The sequence below is a fragment of the Saccostrea echinata genome, unplaced genomic scaffold (genome assembly GCF_033153115.1).
Source record: "Saccostrea echinata isolate AGI-Se365-2 ecotype Australia unplaced genomic scaffold, CSIRO_AGI_Sech_v1 ptg000001l, whole genome shotgun sequence".
NCBI classification, from domain to species: domain Eukaryota; kingdom Metazoa; phylum Mollusca; class Bivalvia; order Ostreida; family Ostreidae; genus Saccostrea; species Saccostrea echinata.
Window position 1 is genome coordinate 15,627,172 of NW_026889750.1, and position 18,639 is coordinate 15,645,810.

General features: G+C 32.6%; 1 pseudogene; it reads right to left on the reverse strand.

The window, feature by feature from the left end:
* Window positions 1–18,321, reverse strand: part of LOC133194949 (uncharacterized) — a 68,235-nt pseudogene extending 49,914 nt beyond the window's left edge.
* Between the last annotated feature and the right edge of the window lie 318 nt (window positions 18,322–18,639).

Sequence of the window (18,639 nt, forward strand, 5' to 3'; positions counted from 1 at the left end):
CATAGGTCTGAGTTACTGTAACATTCAGTGAATCACCTTGGGAGTTATTTGCATTTTGTATTTTGTATATTTATATATATTTGATTAATCTTATTATGATAAATCGTTCATTGGTGATAAGAATTGTTATTATTCTTATTTGTTCACCTTATGCTTCCAGCCTCAAATCACTGTTCCATCTCCTCAACACTTCCTTAGTGAAGTAGAGATGGGCAGGCCTCTGCATGACCGTATAGATATACTTAGTATATCTATTTTTATCTTTTAAAAAATAAATAAATTATAAATAAATAAACACACCACCACGTCACCCAGCCGAGGAGACTGAAGCAATCAATTTTTTGGTGGCCGGTCATACATGTAGTATAATGTCAACTCAATAAACAGGGAAAATAAAGATGAGAGTTGATACAATTTAAATAGTAACGAAAAAAGGGGAGGGGGTTCAATAAATATTTAACACAAGTTATAGACAAAACTGAAAATAGGGGGGTGTTAACAAACTTTCTAAATTTTTCAATGTATACTGCGATTCTGGTCACTCAACGTTAAACAATAATGTAGATTTTATAAGTTGTTTTTTAATTAGCAAATAATACTATACATATTTCTAAAAGCATGCTATTAGTAGGTAACAAATAATTCTAAAAAACCAACGTACAGTATTATACATTGTTTGATTATGATAGTTTATAGGAATTTGTATATGTGCGTATTTGTGAACAAAAAAGAAAATTGTAATAATGAAAACGACCAGGAAGGAGTTATGCCAAATAAAATTTAGAAATTTTGAGTTTGTGCTATAGCGTATATATTATTCTAAAATATGCCAAAAATACCAAAAGATATAGGCTAGTATGCCAGTAATTTTGTGAGGGAACTCTCATCAGGTGCTAGTCCCAAACTCCATGCAGGTTTGTTTCGGTAATGAATTGGCCATTCATTCTAGCACGACAAACCTGTCCTCGCCATTTCCGGTAGATGTGTATTTCTATTTTCTAGTTTCTAGTGTATAAACAAAAAAGTGCACGTGTAATATATAAGTTTTGTAATATATCTAACACTACATTTATATCTTAGCTAAGGTACTTACCTTAAGTCTTCTATATTCTTCTATATTGAATTACATCATGGCGACTTGACAGGGTTCTTATCTGTTGATATGACGTCATTTTTCACAGTATGACGTAACAGTACTCCAAGGATTTACAGTTATTGGAGCCATAATTTACAGATATAGTATAAGGCAAATTGTTTTAAATAAAACAAATTACAGGGAATTGAGAATAACCATGAATTATTTTAATATATAGGTTTGATAAAAAAAAAAAAAAAAAAAAAAAAATGAAAAAATTAATAAATTAAAAAGGACGTCTAAGAGTAAGTCATAGGTCTGAGTTACTGTAACATTCAGTGAATCACCTTGGGAGTTATTTGCATTTTGTATTTTGTATATTTATATATATTTGATTAATCTTATTATGATAAATCGTTCATTGGTGATAAGAATTGTTATTATTCTTATTTGTTCACCTTATGCTTCCAGCCTCAAATCACTGTTCCATCTCCTCAACACTTCCTTAGTGAAGTAGAGATGGGCAGGCCTCTGCATGACCGTATAGATATACTTAGTATATCTATTTTTATCTTTTAAAAAATAAATAAATTATAAATAAATAAACACACCACCACGTCACCCAGCCGAGGAGACTGAAGCAATCAATTTTTTGGTGGCCGGTCATACATGTAGTATAATGTCAACTCAATAAACAGGGAAAATAAAGATGAGAGTTGATACAATTTAAATAGTAACGAAAAAAGGGGAGGGGGTTCAATAAATATTTAACACAAGTTATAGACAAAACTGAAAATAGGGGGGTGTTAACAAACTTTCTAAATTTTTCAATGTATACTGCGATTCTGGTCACTCAACGTTAAACAATAATGTAGATTTTATAAGTTGTTTTTTAATTAGCAAATAATACTATACATATTTCTAAAAGCATGCTATTATTCTGGTAAGTAGGTAACAAATAATTCTAAAAAACCAACGTACAGTATTATACATTGTTTGATTATGATAGTTTATAGGAATTTGTATATGTGCGTATTTGTGAACAAAAAAGAAAATTGTAATAATGAAAACGACCAGGAAGGAGTTATGCCAAATAAAATTTAGAAATTTTGAGTTTGTGCTATAGCGTATATATTATTCTAAAATATGCCAAAAATACCAAAAGATATAGGCTAGTATGCCAGTAATTTTGTGAGGGAACTCTCATCAGGTGCTAGTCCCAAACTCCATGCAGGTTTGTTTCGGTAATGAATTGGCCATTCATTCTAGCACGACAAACCTGTCCTCGCCATTTCCGGTAGATGTGTATTTCTATTTTCTAGTTTCTAGTGTATAAACAAAAAAGTGCACGTGTAATATATAAGTTTTGTAATATATCTAACACTACATTTATATCTTAGCTAAGGTACTTACCTTAAGTCTTCTATATTCTTCTATATTGAATTACATCATGGCGACTTGACAGGGTTCTTATCTGTTGATATGACGTCATTTTTCACAGTATGACGTAACAGTACTCCAAGGATTTACAGTTATTGGAGCCATAATTTACAGATATAGTATAAGGCAAATTGTTTTAAATAAAACAAATTACAGGGAATTGAGAATAACCATGAATTATTTTAATATATAGGTTTGATAAAAAAAAAAAAAAAAAAAAAAAAATGAAAAAATTAATAAATTAAAAAGGACGTCTAAGAGTAAGTCATAGGTCTGAGTTACTGTAACATTCAGTGAATCACCTTGGGAGTTATTTGCATTTTGTATTTTGTATATTTATATATATTTGATTAATCTTATTATGATAAATCGTTCATTGGTGATAAGAATTGTTATTATTCTTATTTGTTCACCTTATGCTTCCAGCCTCAAATCACTGTTCCATCTCCTCAACACTTCCTTAGTGAAGTAGAGATGGGCAGGCCTCTGCATGACCGTATAGATATACTTAGTATATCTATTTTTATCTTTTAAAAAATAAATAAATTATAAATAAATAAACACACCACCACGTCACCCAGCCGAGGAGACTGAAGCAATCAATTTTTTGGTGGCCGGTCATACATGTAGTATAATGTCAACTCAATAAACAGGGAAAATAAAGATGAGAGTTGATACAATTTAAATAGTAACGAAAAAAGGGGAGGGGGTTCAATAAATATTTAACACAAGTTATAGACAAAACTGAAAATAGGGGGGTGTTAACAAACTTTCTAAATTTTTCAATGTATACTGCGATTCTGGTCACTCAACGTTAAACAATAATGTAGATTTTATAAGTTGTTTTTTAATTAGCAAATAATACTATACATATTTCTAAAAGCATGCTATTATTCTGGTAAGTAGGTAACAAATAATTCTAAAAAACCAACGTACAGTATTATACATTGTTTGATTATGATAGTTTATAGGAATTTGTATATGTGCGTATTTGTGAACAAAAAAGAAAATTGTAATAATGAAAACGACCAGGAAGGAGTTATGCCAAATAAAATTTAGAAATTTTGAGTTTGTGCTATAGCGTATATATTATTCTAAAATATGCCAAAAATACCAAAAGATATAGGCTAGTATGCCAGTAATTTTGTGAGGGAACTCTCATCAGGTGCTAGTCCCAAACTCCATGCAGGTTTGTTTCGGTAATGAATTGGCCATTCATTCTAGCACGACAAACCTGTCCTCGCCATTTCCGGTAGATGTGTATTTCTATTTTCTAGTTTCTAGTGTATAAACAAAAAAGTGCACGTGTAATATATAAGTTTTGTAATATATCTAACACTACATTTATATCTTAGCTAAGGTACTTACCTTAAGTCTTCTATATTCTTCTATATTGAATTACATCATGGCGACTTGACAGGGTTCTTATCTGTTGATATGACGTCATTTTTCACAGTATGACGTAACAGTACTCCAAGGATTTACAGTTATTGGAGCCATAATTTACAGATATAGTATAAGGCAAATTGTTTTAAATAAAACAAATTACAGGGAATTGAGAATAACCATGAATTATTTTAATATATAGGTTTGATAAAAAAAAAAAAAAATGAAAAAATTAATAAATTAAAAAGGACGTCTAAGAGTAAGTCATAGGTCTGAGTTACTGTAACATTCAGTGAATCACCTTGGGAGTTATTTGCATTTTGTATTTTGTATATTTATATATATTTGATTAATCTTATTATGATAAATCGTTCATTGGTGATAAGAATTGTTATTATTCTTATTTGTTCACCTTATGCTTCCAGCCTCAAATCACCGTTTCATCTCCTCAACACTTCCTTAGTGAAGTAGAGATGGGCAGGCCTCTGCATGACCGTATAGATATACTTAGTATATCTATTTTTATCTTTTAAAAAATAAATAAATTATAAATAAATAAACACACCACCACGTCACCCAGCCGAGGAGACTGAAGCAATCAATTTTTTGGTGGCCGGTCATACATGTAGTATAATGTCAACTCAATAAACAGGGAAAATAAAGATGAGAGTTGATACAATTTAAATAGTAACGAAAAAAGGGGAGGGGGTTCAATAAATATTTAACACAAGTTATAGACAAAACTGAAAATAGGGGGGTGTTAACAAACTTTCTAAATTTTTCAATGTATACTGCGATTCTGGTCACTCAACGTTAAACAATAATGTAGATTTTATAAGTTGTTTTTTAATTAGCAAATAATACTATACATATTTCTAAAAGCATGCTATTATTCTGGTAAGTAGGTAACAAATAATTCTAAAAAACCAACGTACAGTATTATACATTGTTTGATTATGATAGTTTATAGGAATTTGTATATGTGCGTATTTGTGAACAAAAAAGAAAATTGTAATAATGAAAACGACCAGGAAGGAGTTATGCCAAATAAAATTTAGAAATTTTGAGTTTGTGCTATAGCGTATATATTATTCTAAAATATGCCAAAAATACCAAAAGATATAGGCTAGTATGCCAGTAATTTTGTGAGGGAACTCTCATCAGGTGCTAGTCCCAAACTCCATGCAGGTTTGTTTCGGTAATGAATTGGCCATTCATTCTAGCACGACAAACCTGTCCTCGCCATTTCCGGTAGATGTGTATTTCTATTTTCTAGTTTCTAGTGTATAAACAAAAAAGTGCACGTGTAATATATAAGTTTTGTAATATATCTAACACTACATTTATATCTTAGCTAAGGTACTTACCTTAAGTCTTCTATATTCTTCTATATTGAATTACATCATGGCGACTTGACAGGGTTCTTATCTGTTGATATGACGTCATTTTTCACAGTATGACGTAACAGTACTCCAAGGATTTACAGTTATTGGAGCCATAATTTACAGATATAGTATAAGGCAAATTGTTTTAAATAAAACAAATTACAGGGAATTGAGAATAACCATGAATTATTTTAATATATAGGTTTGATAAAAAAAAAAAAAAAAAAAAAAAAAAAATATGAAAAAATTAATAAATTAAAAAGGACGTCTAAGAGTAAGTCATAGGTCTGAGTTACTGTAACATTCAGTGAATCACCTTGGGAGTTATTTGCATTTTGTATTTTGTATATTTATATATATTTGATTAATCTTATTATGATAAATCGTTCATTGGTGATAAGAATTGTTATTATTCTTATTTGTTCACCTTATGCTTCCAGCCTCAAATCACTGTTCCATCTCCTCAACACTTCCTTAGTGAAGTAGAGATGGGCAGGCCTCTGCATGACCGTATAGATATACTTAGTATATCTATTTTTATCTTTTAAAAAATAAATAAATTATAAATAAATAAACACACCACCACGTCACCCAGCCGAGGAGACTGAAGCAATCAATTTTTTGGTGGCCGGTCATACATGTAGTATAATGTCAACTCAATAAACAGGGAAAATAAAGATGAGAGTTGATACAATTTAAATAGTAACGAAAAAAGGGGAGGGGGTTCAATAAATATTTAACACAAGTTATAGACAAAACTGAAAATATGGTAAGTAGGTAACAAATAATTCTAAAAAACCAACGTACAGTATTATACATTGTTTGATTATGATAGTTTATAGGAATTTGTATATGTGCGTATTTGTGAACAAAAAAGAAAATTGTAATAATGAAAACGACCAGGAAGGAGTTATGCCAAATAAAATTTAGAAATTTTGAGTTTGTGCTATAGCGTATATATTATTCTAAAATATGCCAAAAATACCAAAAGATATAGGCTAGTATGCCAGTAATTTTGTGAGGGAACTCTCATCAGGTGCTAGTCCCAAACTCCATGCAGGTTTGTTTCGGTAATGAATTGGCCATTCATTCTAGCACGACAAACCTGTCCTCGCCATTTCCGGTAGATGTGTATTTCTATTTTCTAGTTTCTAGTGTATAAACAAAAAAGTGCACGTGTAATATATAAGTTTTGTAATATATCTAACACTACATTTATATCTTAGCTAAGGTACTTACCTTAAGTCTTCTATATTCTTCTATATTGAATTACATCATGGCGACTTGACAGGGTTCTTATCTGTTGATATGACGTCATTTTTCACAGTATGACGTAACAGTACTCCAAGGATTTACAGTTATTGGAGCCATAATTTACAGATATAGTATAAGGCAAATTGTTTTAAATAAAACAAATTACAGGGAATTGAGAATAACCATGAATTATTTTAATATATAGGTTTGATAAAAAAAAAAAAAAAAAAAAAAAAAAAAAATGAAAAAATTAATAAATTAAAAAGGACGTCTAAGAGTAAGTCATAGGTCTGAGTTACTGTAACATTCAGTGAATCACCTTGGGAGTTATTTGCATTTTGTATTTTGTATATTTATATATATTTGATTAATCTTATTATGATAAATCGTTCATTGGTGATAAGAATTGTTATTATTCTTATTTGTTCACCTTATGCTTCCAGCCTCAAATCACTGTTCCATCTCCTCAACACTTCCTTAGTGAAGTAGAGATGGGCAGGCCTCTGCATGACCGTATAGATATACTTAGTATATCTATTTTTATCTTTTAAAAAATAAATAAATTATAAATAAATAAACACACCACCACGTCACCCAGCCGAGGAGACTGAAGCAATCAATTTTTTGGTGGCCGGTCATACATGTAGTATAATGTCAACTCAATAAACAGGGAAAATAAAGATGAGAGTTGATACAATTTAAATAGTAACGAAAAAAGGGGAGGGGGTTCAATAAATATTTAACACAAGTTATAGACAAAACTGAAAATAGGGGGGTGTTAACAAACTTTCTAAATTTTTCAATGTATACTGCGATTCTGGTCACTCAACGTTAAACAATAATGTAGATTTTATAAGTTGTTTTTTAATTAGCAAATAATACTATACATATTTCTAAAAGCATGCTATTATTCTGGTAAGTAGGTAACAAATAATTCTAAAAAACCAACGTACAGTATTATACATTGTTTGATTATGATAGTTTATAGGAATTTGTATATGTGCGTATTTGTGAACAAAAAAGAAAATTGTAATAATGAAAACGACCAGGAAGGAGTTATGCCAAATAAAATTTAGAAATTTTGAGTTTGTGCTATAGCGTATATATTATTCTAAAATATGCCAAAAATACCAAAAGATATAGGCTAGTATGCCAGTAATTTTGTGAGGGAACTCTCATCAGGTGCTAGTCCCAAACTCCATGCAGGTTTGTTTCGGTAATGAATTGGCCATTCATTCTAGCACGACAAACCTGTCCTCGCCATTTCCGGTAGATGTGTATTTCTATTTTCTAGTTTCTAGTGTATAAACAAAAAAGTGCACGTGTAATATATAAGTTTTGTAATATATCTAACACTACATTTATATCTTAGCTAAGGTACTTACCTTAAGTCTTCTATATTCTTCTATATTGAATTACATCATGGCGACTTGACAGGGTTCTTATCTGTTGATATGACGTCATTTTTCACAGTATGACGTAACAGTACTCCAAGGATTTACAGTTATTGGAGCCATAATTTACAGATATAGTATAAGGCAAATTGTTTTAAATAAAACAAATTACAGGGAATTGAGAATAACCATGAATTATTTTAATATATAGGTTTGATAAAAAAAAAAAAAAAAAAAAAAAAATGAAAAAATTAATAAATTAAAAAGGACGTCTAAGAGTAAGTCATAGGTCTGAGTTACTGTAACATTCAGTGAATCACCTTGGGAGTTATTTGCATTTTGTATTTTGTATATTTATATATATTTGATTAATCTTATTATGATAAATCGTTCATTGGTGATAAGAATTGTTATTATTCTTATTTGTTCACCTTATGCTTCCAGCCTCAAATCACTGTTCCATCTCCTCAACACTTCCTTAGTGAAGTAGAGATGGGCAGGCCTCTGCATGACCGTATAGATATACTTAGTATATCTATTTTTATCTTTTAAAAAATAAATAAATTATAAATAAATAAACACACCACCACGTCACCCAGCCGAGGAGACTGAAGCAATCAATTTTTTGGTGGCCGGTCATACATGTAGTATAATGTCAACTCAATAAACAGGGAAAATAAAGATGAGAGTTGATACAATTTAAATAGTAACGAAAAAAGGGGAGGGGGTTCAATAAATATTTAACACAAGTTATAGACAAAACTGAAAATAGGGGGGTGTTAACAAACTTTCTAAATTTTTCAATGTATACTGCGATTCTGGTCACTCAACGTTAAACAATAATGTAGATTTTATAAGTTGTTTTTTAATTAGCAAATAATACTATACATATTTCTAAAAGCATGCTATTATTCTGGTAAGTAGGTAACAAATAATTCTAAAAAACCAACGTACAGTATTATACATTGTTTGATTATGATAGTTTATAGGAATTTGTATATGTGCGTATTTGTGAACAAAAAAGAAAATTGTAATAATGAAAACGACCAGGAAGGAGTTATGCCAAATAAAATTTAGAAATTTTGAGTTTGTGCTATAGCGTATATATTATTCTAAAATATGCCAAAAATACCAAAAGATATAGGCTAGTATGCCAGTAATTTTGTGAGGGAACTCTCATCAGGTGCTAGTCCCAAACTCCATGCAGGTTTGTTTCGGTAATGAATTGGCCATTCATTCTAGCACGACAAACCTGTCCTCGCCATTTCCGGTAGATGTGTATTTCTATTTTCTAGTTTCTAGTGTATAAACAAAAAAGTGCACGTGTAATATATAAGTTTTGTAATATATCTAACACTACATTTATATCTTAGCTAAGGTACTTACCTTAAGTCTTCTATATTCTTCTATATTGAATTACATCATGGCGACTTGACAGGGTTCTTATCTGTTGATATGACGTCATTTTTCACAGTATGACGTAACAGTACTCCAAGGATTTACAGTTATTGGAGCCATAATTTACAGATATAGTATAAGGCAAATTGTTTTAAATAAAACAAATTACAGGGAATTGAGAATAACCATGAATTATTTTAATATATAGGTTTGATAAAAAAAAAAAAAAAAAAAAAAAAAAAAAAATGAAAAAATTAATAAATTAAAAAGGACGTCTAAGAGTAAGTCATAGGTCTGAGTTACTGTAACATTCAGTGAATCACCTTGGGAGTTATTTGCATTTTGTATTTTGTATATTTATATATATTTGATTAATCTTATTATGATAAATCGTTCATTGGTGATAAGAATTGTTATTATTCTTATTTGTTCACCTTATGCTTCCAGCCTCAAATCACTGTTCCATCTCCTCAACACTTCCTTAGTGAAGTAGAGATGGGCAGGCCTCTGCATGACCGTATAGATATACTTAGTATATCTATTTTTATCTTTTAAAAAATAAATAAATTATAAATAAATAAACACACCACCACGTCACCCAGCCGAGGAGACTGAAGCAATCAATTTTTTGGTGGCCGGTCATACATGTAGTATAATGTCAACTCAATAAACAGGGAAAATAAAGATGAGAGTTGATACAATTTAAATAGTAACGAAAAAAGGGGAGGGGGTTCAATAAATATTTAACACAAGTTATAGACAAAACTGAAAATAGGGGGTGTTGACAAACTTTCTAAATTTTTCAATGTATACTGCGATTCTGGTCACTCAACGTTAAACAATAATGTAGATTTTATAAGTTGTTTTTTAATTAGCAAATAATACTATACATATTTCTAAAAGCATGCTATTATTCTGGTAAGTAGGTAACAAATAATTCTAAAAAACCAACGTACAGTATTATACATTGTTTGATTATGATAGTTTATAGGAATTTGTATATGTGCGTATTTGTGAACAAAAAAGAAAATTGTAATAATGAAAACGACCAGGAAGGAGTTATGCCAAATAAAATTTAGAAATTTTGAGTTTGTGCTATAGCGTATATATTATTCTAAAATATGCCAAAAATACCAAAAGATATAGGCTAGTATGCCAGTAATTTTGTGAGGGAACTCTCATCAGGTGCTAGTCCCAAACTCCATGCAGGTTTGTTTCGGTAATGAATTGGCCATTCATTCTAGCACGACAAACCTGTCCTCGCCATTTCCGGTAGATGTGTATTTCTATTTTCTAGTTTCTAGTGTATAAACAAAAAAGTGCACGTGTAATATATAAGTTTTGTAATATATCTAACACTACATTTATATCTTAGCTAAGGTACTTACCTTAAGTCTTCTATATTCTTCTATATTGAATTACATCATGGCGACTTGACAGGGTTCTTATCTGTTGATATGACGTCATTTTTCACAGTATGACGTAACAGTACTCCAAGGATTTACAGTTATTGGAGCCATAATTTACAGATATAGTATAAGGCAAATTGTTTTAAATAAAACAAATTACAGGGAATTGAGAATAACCATGAATTATTTTAATATATAGGTTTGATAAAAAAAAAATGAAAAAATTAATAAATTAAAAAGGACGTCTAAGAGTAAGTCATAGGTCTGAGTTACTGTAACATTCAGTGAATCACCTTGGGAGTTATTTGCATTTTGTATTTTGTATATTTATATATATTTGATTAATCTTATTATGATAAATCGTTCATTGGTGATAAGAATTGTTATTATTCTTATTTGTTCACCTTATGCTTCCAGCCTCAAATCACTGTTCCATCTCCTCAACACTTCCTTAGTGAAGTAGAGATGGGCAGGCCTCTGCATGACCGTATAGATATACTTAGTATATCTATTTTTATCTTTTAAAAAATAAATAAATTATAAAAACTGTTAATGCTTTTTAATGAAATGGATATCATTCAACAACAAAATCATGTATTATCAGCAATTTAAACATTTATGTAAGAGTATGTAAGCATGTGCGGATATAGAAGAGGTTGAGGGTGGGGGGTCCAGACTTCTTGGAATTTTCAGAGATATTAAATTCTTTGTAAACGTAATGAAAAAAAATGACTTTGGACCCCTTCCTAGAGAACCAGGACCCCTCATAATTGTAAGGAGAGTCATATGTGACGGTACATATTGTCATTCTGTACATATTGCCGTCGGCGACAATATGTACCGACCCTCACTGCACCTATTGTCGTCCATCGGTACATATTGACGTCTGCTAGAAAGTTACGCATGTACATACTGTCGCTGGCGACAATATGTGCCTACCCTCACTGTACATTTTGTCCCCCCAAAGTTGGGGTTCCTTAAGATTTTTTTGGTAATTTTGTGAATTTAATTGATGTGTAAATCATACAGACGTGTCTCGTAGGCTATTTCATGCAGCGGAATTGTGACAGTTCATATTGTCGTCCTAGCCATATTGTCACTGGCGACACTGTGAACCACCTCCTTACTGCACATGTTGTCGTCCGTAGGTAAATATTGTAGAAGGGTGCAAATTAATACAAATACATATTGTCGCTTGTGACAAGATGTGCGTACCCTTACTGCTTTCAACTCGACATTTAGATACATCGACGACATATTATCAATTAACAATAGTTACTTTCATACATATGTCGACTCGATATATCCCAGTGAACTTGAAATACAAGAAAACACAGAGTCTAACACATCTGTTTGGATAATTTACTAGAAAAAGATGTTAATGGTAACCTAACAACAAAACTTATTGATAGACGTGATGACTCCAACTTTTCAATCATCAGCTCCCTTTACATAAGTGGCAATACACCCTTATAACCTGCATATGGGGTTTATATCTCCCAAATGATTCGATATGCAAGAGCATGCTCTACATACGAACAATTTTTAAAACAAGGCAAGCTATTGACAAACAAGTTGATGAAACAAGAATATCAATAGTCTCGTAAAAAGTCATCATTTCGCAAGTTCTTTGGTCGATACAATAAACTTGTCAGCAAATACATTCTATCATTTAGTCGAATGCTGATTGACGTTTTTCATACTAATTGTTAGGCCATTATTTACATATTGAATTGTCTACGAAATTTTTCGTTTTCCCGGTCATGACAAGGAGCACACGGCGGATGTGACCGGTCGGCAGGGGATGCTTACTACTCCATGGTACCTGATCCCATCTTTGATGTTTTTGAGGTCCTTGTTTGCTCTGCTCCTGATTTGTATTTTTTTTACGGACTTTTGATCTTGATTATTGTTTGTTATCTCCATATTTGAAGATAATGATGATATAGGGATGTAAGGATCAACATTAACTTTCGTCCGATTGTCCGTGTCCAGTTCATTACACGATCGGACAAGTCAAACTCCACAAGCACTTGCCTAATCGGACAATGGAATGTGTGAATAAATACCCACAGAATTCATATGTAACGCAAGATGCAATATTACTATATTGGTCATATTTTTATTTTCCTGATTAAATAATTATTACATGTCAGTGTTTTTTTTTTTATTGCTACTTCAATTTTAATAGAGTTCTACAATTTTCTTAATATCTGTTCAGAATCGGACAAGTAAAGAATACATTCGGACAAGTAACATTTGTTGGAAACTTTTCCGATGGACAAGTGGATATTTTAGTTAATGTTGAGCCCTGTGATGATAATGATGACAATAAAGATGATGGCGATGATACATGTGTGATCAAGAAAAGGAGGCTAGTATGCAGACAAATTGTACATACATGTTCAGACATCTTCAATTTGAAATATTTATACCAATTGCCTCCTTGTATTAATTAAACTCTACACTGATATCCAGTGCACTAAAAGTTTTAACCAATTTCATATAGCTTCTATAGAAGCAGGTATAATGAGAGAACTTTTGAAAAATGTTGACCCCAACCACAATTATATCGGTACATGTATAAGATAGATAATCGCTACTATTGAATGCGAAAAGTAACATCCAATCTCCAAATATATATAGTGAGAAAAAAGAATATGCTTAATTTAGTCAAATCAAGAATTCCGGTATCTTGGCATATCGCAGTGGTGTACACCAATCAAGGACACGATTTTCTTACCAAAAAACGTTTTTCTCCCTACAGTTTTGATTAAGAATGAGAGAGAATGATTAGACAAATATTTTAGTGCATGGTACATACTTTGCACATTAGTAGTATTATCAAATTATCAGATTAAACGCCCACTTTTTGTTTTATTAATAAAGATATTTTTTTTAATAAATACGATCTTGTCAAGATTAGTTCTATGCTTTGGGAACAAAGGAGAAGCGAACGTCTCCACCACCACCCCACTCCGTAAGATGTTTATAAACAGAGTATAATGCTTTGTATTTAGGTGTAACAAATGTTTTAAAAGGGTCACGACATTGAACCAAGGATGAAGGCCACATCGTAACTCATTGGACAGCTATATGTAGCTCATTGGACAACTTTAACTCATTGGGTAACTATAATAGTTGACTTTGAGTAGAAGGCTGCATGAAAGGCACTTAATGGGACTGTGTGAAACAAAAGATAACACCACTTAAATGTTTTCAAGTAAAAGAAACAACCAAAAGTGCCCATTCTGTTAGTGTAGAAATTGATTCCGGCTTATTTATCTAGATCAGTTCTTTCTCTTACAGACTGAAGATTTCCAATACTTAAAATAAAATGTTGACTTTCAATGACTGATCAATAACTCTAATACCCTTAAGTTTTTGAATATATCAATTTATCTAACAATGAAATGTGTCTTTATCATTTGCACTTTCTTTGTTTCGTGTTATGTCTATACACTTGAAGACATTGATTTTACAGGTGTAACTCGAATGTCGATTGACCACTTGAATATAGGAGAGAGAGAAAAATGTTTCACTGAGTAAATAGTAAACTATTCTGCCAGATAATTTACAAATAGATGTTCAAACTTTTCATAAATTCTGAAATGGTTATTCCTTTTGTGTGGCACATTATCAGAGAAATTGATCTGTTGACTGTCGCTGATTCCAGAGTGCAATCCAAATGTTGCTTTCAATAATGTGGCACCCTTCAATAATGATGCTGGGGAAAATTTGTAATTTTTTTTTAATTTGGATCAGTCATGAAGGGATTATCATGGTCCCCGATTATCATACACTGACAAAAGTGTCCCAAAATGTACGCGTCTACGTTTTTTTTTTTTTTGTTATAAAGTAAATTCACTTCCATTGTCTAAGTTTCCCAAAATTGTAACATGTACAAGGGCGGATACAGGATTTGTGTTTAGGGGGGGGCGTGGATAACTTCGTTCAGGCAGGGGGTCTTGGGGCCGCCTTAAGGCCCCCAGTGGGTCCAGGGCGAAGCCCTGGTGGGGGCCCAGGGGGCGAAGCCCCCGGAAGCTCCTGGGTTTTCGTGTATTTTAAGAGTAAAACCAGGCACAATAATAGTGGTATTGGTTAGTTTATATGTACCAAAGTTTGGCATTATTAATACTAATCATATCATACTTTGAATAGAGGGGGCCCAGGGGGCGAAGCCCCCGGAAGCTCCTGGGTTTTCGTGTATTTTAAGAGTAAAACCAGGCACAATAATAGTGGTATTGGTTAGTTTATATGTACCAAAGTTTGGCATTATTAATACTAATCATATCATACTTTGAATAGAGGGGGCCCAGGGGGCGAAGCCCCCGGAAGCTCCTGGGTTTTCGTGTATTTTAAGAGTAAAACCAGGCACAAAAATAGTGGTATTGGTTAGTTATATACTTAATATGGCATTATTAATATTAGTCGATCATATCATAGTTTGAAAATTTTAGGGGGGGCGTGCGCCCCCCACGCCCCCCCTTTAATCCGCCAGTGATGTATATAGTAAAGAAGTAAATACAGATAGTAGTAAAAAGGTTACTATATACATTGTATATGTATTTCTTCCGTATAGTGTCTTCCCACTGAACAATAAAGGGTTCAAATTATGAAGACTATGGGGGATACTGTTATACCTAATAAATGATCTCCTACATGTTAAATAAGTGTTGTGGTTATCATCTTTGTGAAATTATTGATTATTAGAGGATACTATCTTCAAGTACTGTAAATTAATCCTTTGTCAAATCTTTGTAAACATGCATTTTAACACATTATCAACAATGGTATATGAAGAAAACGAACAGCAATCAAGCTCAAAATTCCACTGGAACAATACAAAATTGGAGCAGAGTAAACACGGACATCTAAAAGATCAGAGGTGGGATCGAGGAGTAAGCACCCCCCTGTCGACCGGTCATACCCGCCATGTGCTCCTTGTCATGATCCGGTAAACGGAAAAAATCGTAGACGATTGGTAAAAAATTATAGCCTAACAATTTGTATGAAAACAAAAAATTAAAAAAAAATTATCAGTCATCATTTGACTTAACGATAGAGTGTATTTGCTAACAAGGTCATTGTATAAACCGTAGAATTTGCGATATGTTGACTTCATTGTGCACAATAATAACAATAGCCATATATGGTGAACAAAGCTTTGTCATTGTAGCAGATATTATTTTTTTTTCTATCAGCCTGGGGCGACTTTGCAAAAATAGTCGCTACTGAGCTCAAATCTTCGCGGTACATAAATCACAAAAGCAAAGATTAAGAAGTATGTCCCGATGTCATTTTTCCCCTGCACCCTTTTCTTTTTTAAAATCACGTGAAATATATTATTAATGTCTTAAAATACATTTTTTCATTATGCACGTATTTAAAAGAAACAAACTGTATTACATTTTTCAACAGTGAAATACTATGATTTATTTATTGAATAATGAAAATGAATATTGTTAATTGATAAAACATCGTCAATATATATCTAAATGTCGAATTGAAGGCCGCAGCAAGAGACTTCTTTACATGTAGAAGTTTTTTAAAAATAAATTCTGCTTCATATGAATACAAAAATAGGTTTGCTAATAACGGGGCAAAATTATGACCATGGGAATTCCAACATATTGTTGGAAGACTTTACTAGTATCTCCAAAAACTACATGGATATTGTCAATCATAAAACTCAAGCATCTTTTTTTTTTTAAAATAAATAGCTACGGCATACAACATAGCCACCACACATTGTTCGACTAAATTGGGGCAACCGGAAGATGGATGGACTGGGTATGGACACCAAGACAATGGGTGACTACTGGATGATATGATAGTTAATCTCTGTATATTATTTGACCACTATATTTGGAAGGATGGCCTTTTAGATATACTAGTGCTGATCAGGCATATATAGTTAAATCAACAAACGAGAATAACAAGCGGTGCGTTAGCAATTTTGTCTAAGTCCAAGCTTTTTGAGATATTATACAGCTGTTTTTTCAATAAAATGGAACTCGAGGAAAGAGGAATTTAAAATAAGTAAATGTATTTTCAATAAATTAGCAACTTAGTCCCATCCCAAGACCTGAATTAGATCATAGGACCATAAATTACACAGTTTTGATTAAATCTGAGTACTCATTATACCCAAGCAAATACTAGACTTTACTATAGCTTGAATACTACAGAGTTTGTATGCCCATGAATAAAGATTTTTAAGATATAATGCATTTTCAATATATGACCAACTTTATTAGCTGGAGTCCGCTGATTCCAGACAGGACGTTTCGTCAAATTTAGTGTAGAAACGAAGACATAACAATTGGTATGAAAAACGTTAGCCAAAAATGACCCGACAAAAGATTATATTTGCTAATTAGCTCATTATATCGACTATAGAATTTAAGGAATGCTGATTTTAAAAGAGAATATTGAATTCCCTGTAACAAAAACTTAGTAGCAGTAGCCTGCAGCGGTTTTAAAATTGATCATATTCAGAACATACTCGTGAGTATCGAATACGTTGGGAGACAGAAAACCGATATGCAGGTGAAAGCGGAATATTACTGCATAAATAAGAAAAGTTGGCGATGAAAAAGCTGAAACTGTTAACGGAAAATAGACGTGACAATGTCAGAAAGAATAATATGAAGAGTAGGAATAACAACGTCAAAATTAAAATACAAAATAAACATGAAGTACTAGTAATAAAATAAAATAAACATGTCAACATAAGAACTAATAGTTCAAATTGACAACATAATGTCAGAAATAACTAGAGGAACTGTGAGCACTGTGTTCACAAAATGATACCCTCTCCTCCCATATGATTATAATGGTGAAGTCCATGTTTCGCTATGGGAGACCCGAAATAAGAGTCAGATCAAAAAGCAAAACAAGAGGTGTACAATGACACTATGTAATAATGATTCCGTGAAAGTATCATTAAATTTTATTCAGCGGTATAGGAGGAGTTGCGTGATAGGTTCCCCTCAATATTATAGAAAAAAATGGCAGTGTCTATGTTTTGCTATTGGAAACCCGAAATATGTGTCCGATCAGAAAGTAAAATAGGAGGTGCACCATGACACTATGTAACAAAGATTCTGTTAAAGTCTCATTAAATTTCATTCAGTGGTTTAAGAAGAGTTGCGGATAAGAGATGGGTACCCAAAAGCGTAACGAACGGACGGACACCCTCATCACTACACCCCCCCCCCCACTTTTCAAGGGGGGGGGTATAATAATATAAAATAGTCATGACGACGTTATAACTAATAATATAAAATAGAAAATCCAACTTCAACGTAAAAATTAATAAATTCAAAATTGACAACACAAAGTCCAAACTCCATAGAGCGTCAATTCTCCGGGACTACTTTCCCTACGAATAATAATGTCATCTCCGACTGGCTGATATCCTGCAGAGATTCGAGAAGAGGTTTGGCTCCTCTGCACCAGACCTCACCCATCAACTGAACTTTCAGTTAGCCAACCAGAACCCAGGAGAATCACTTCGTCAGTGGGCAGACAGGGTGCTGACCTTGGCGACACAAGCCTTCCCCTGTGTGCCTCATGCTATACCTCAGCTATGCTCTGGGACCGAGGACCAAGATCCTGGCCTTTATGCGCTTGATGGACAGTGGAGGAAGCCGTGGAGCGAATGCAATACTATCAGCACTCCCGGCTCCACAGGCCAAAGCCATCGAGGGAAGTAAGAAAGCTGGATTCTGACCATGACACTAAGCGGGATGATTCTGGGATGGGAAATATGGCTGCTAGGGAGGAGATTGAAGCCCTCTGGAGAAGGATAGAGAAACTGGAAAAGGAATAAGACAGAAATTATCTGCTAACCCGCCATCCAGATTGACGGATAGTAAGCGGAAGCCTTCTGT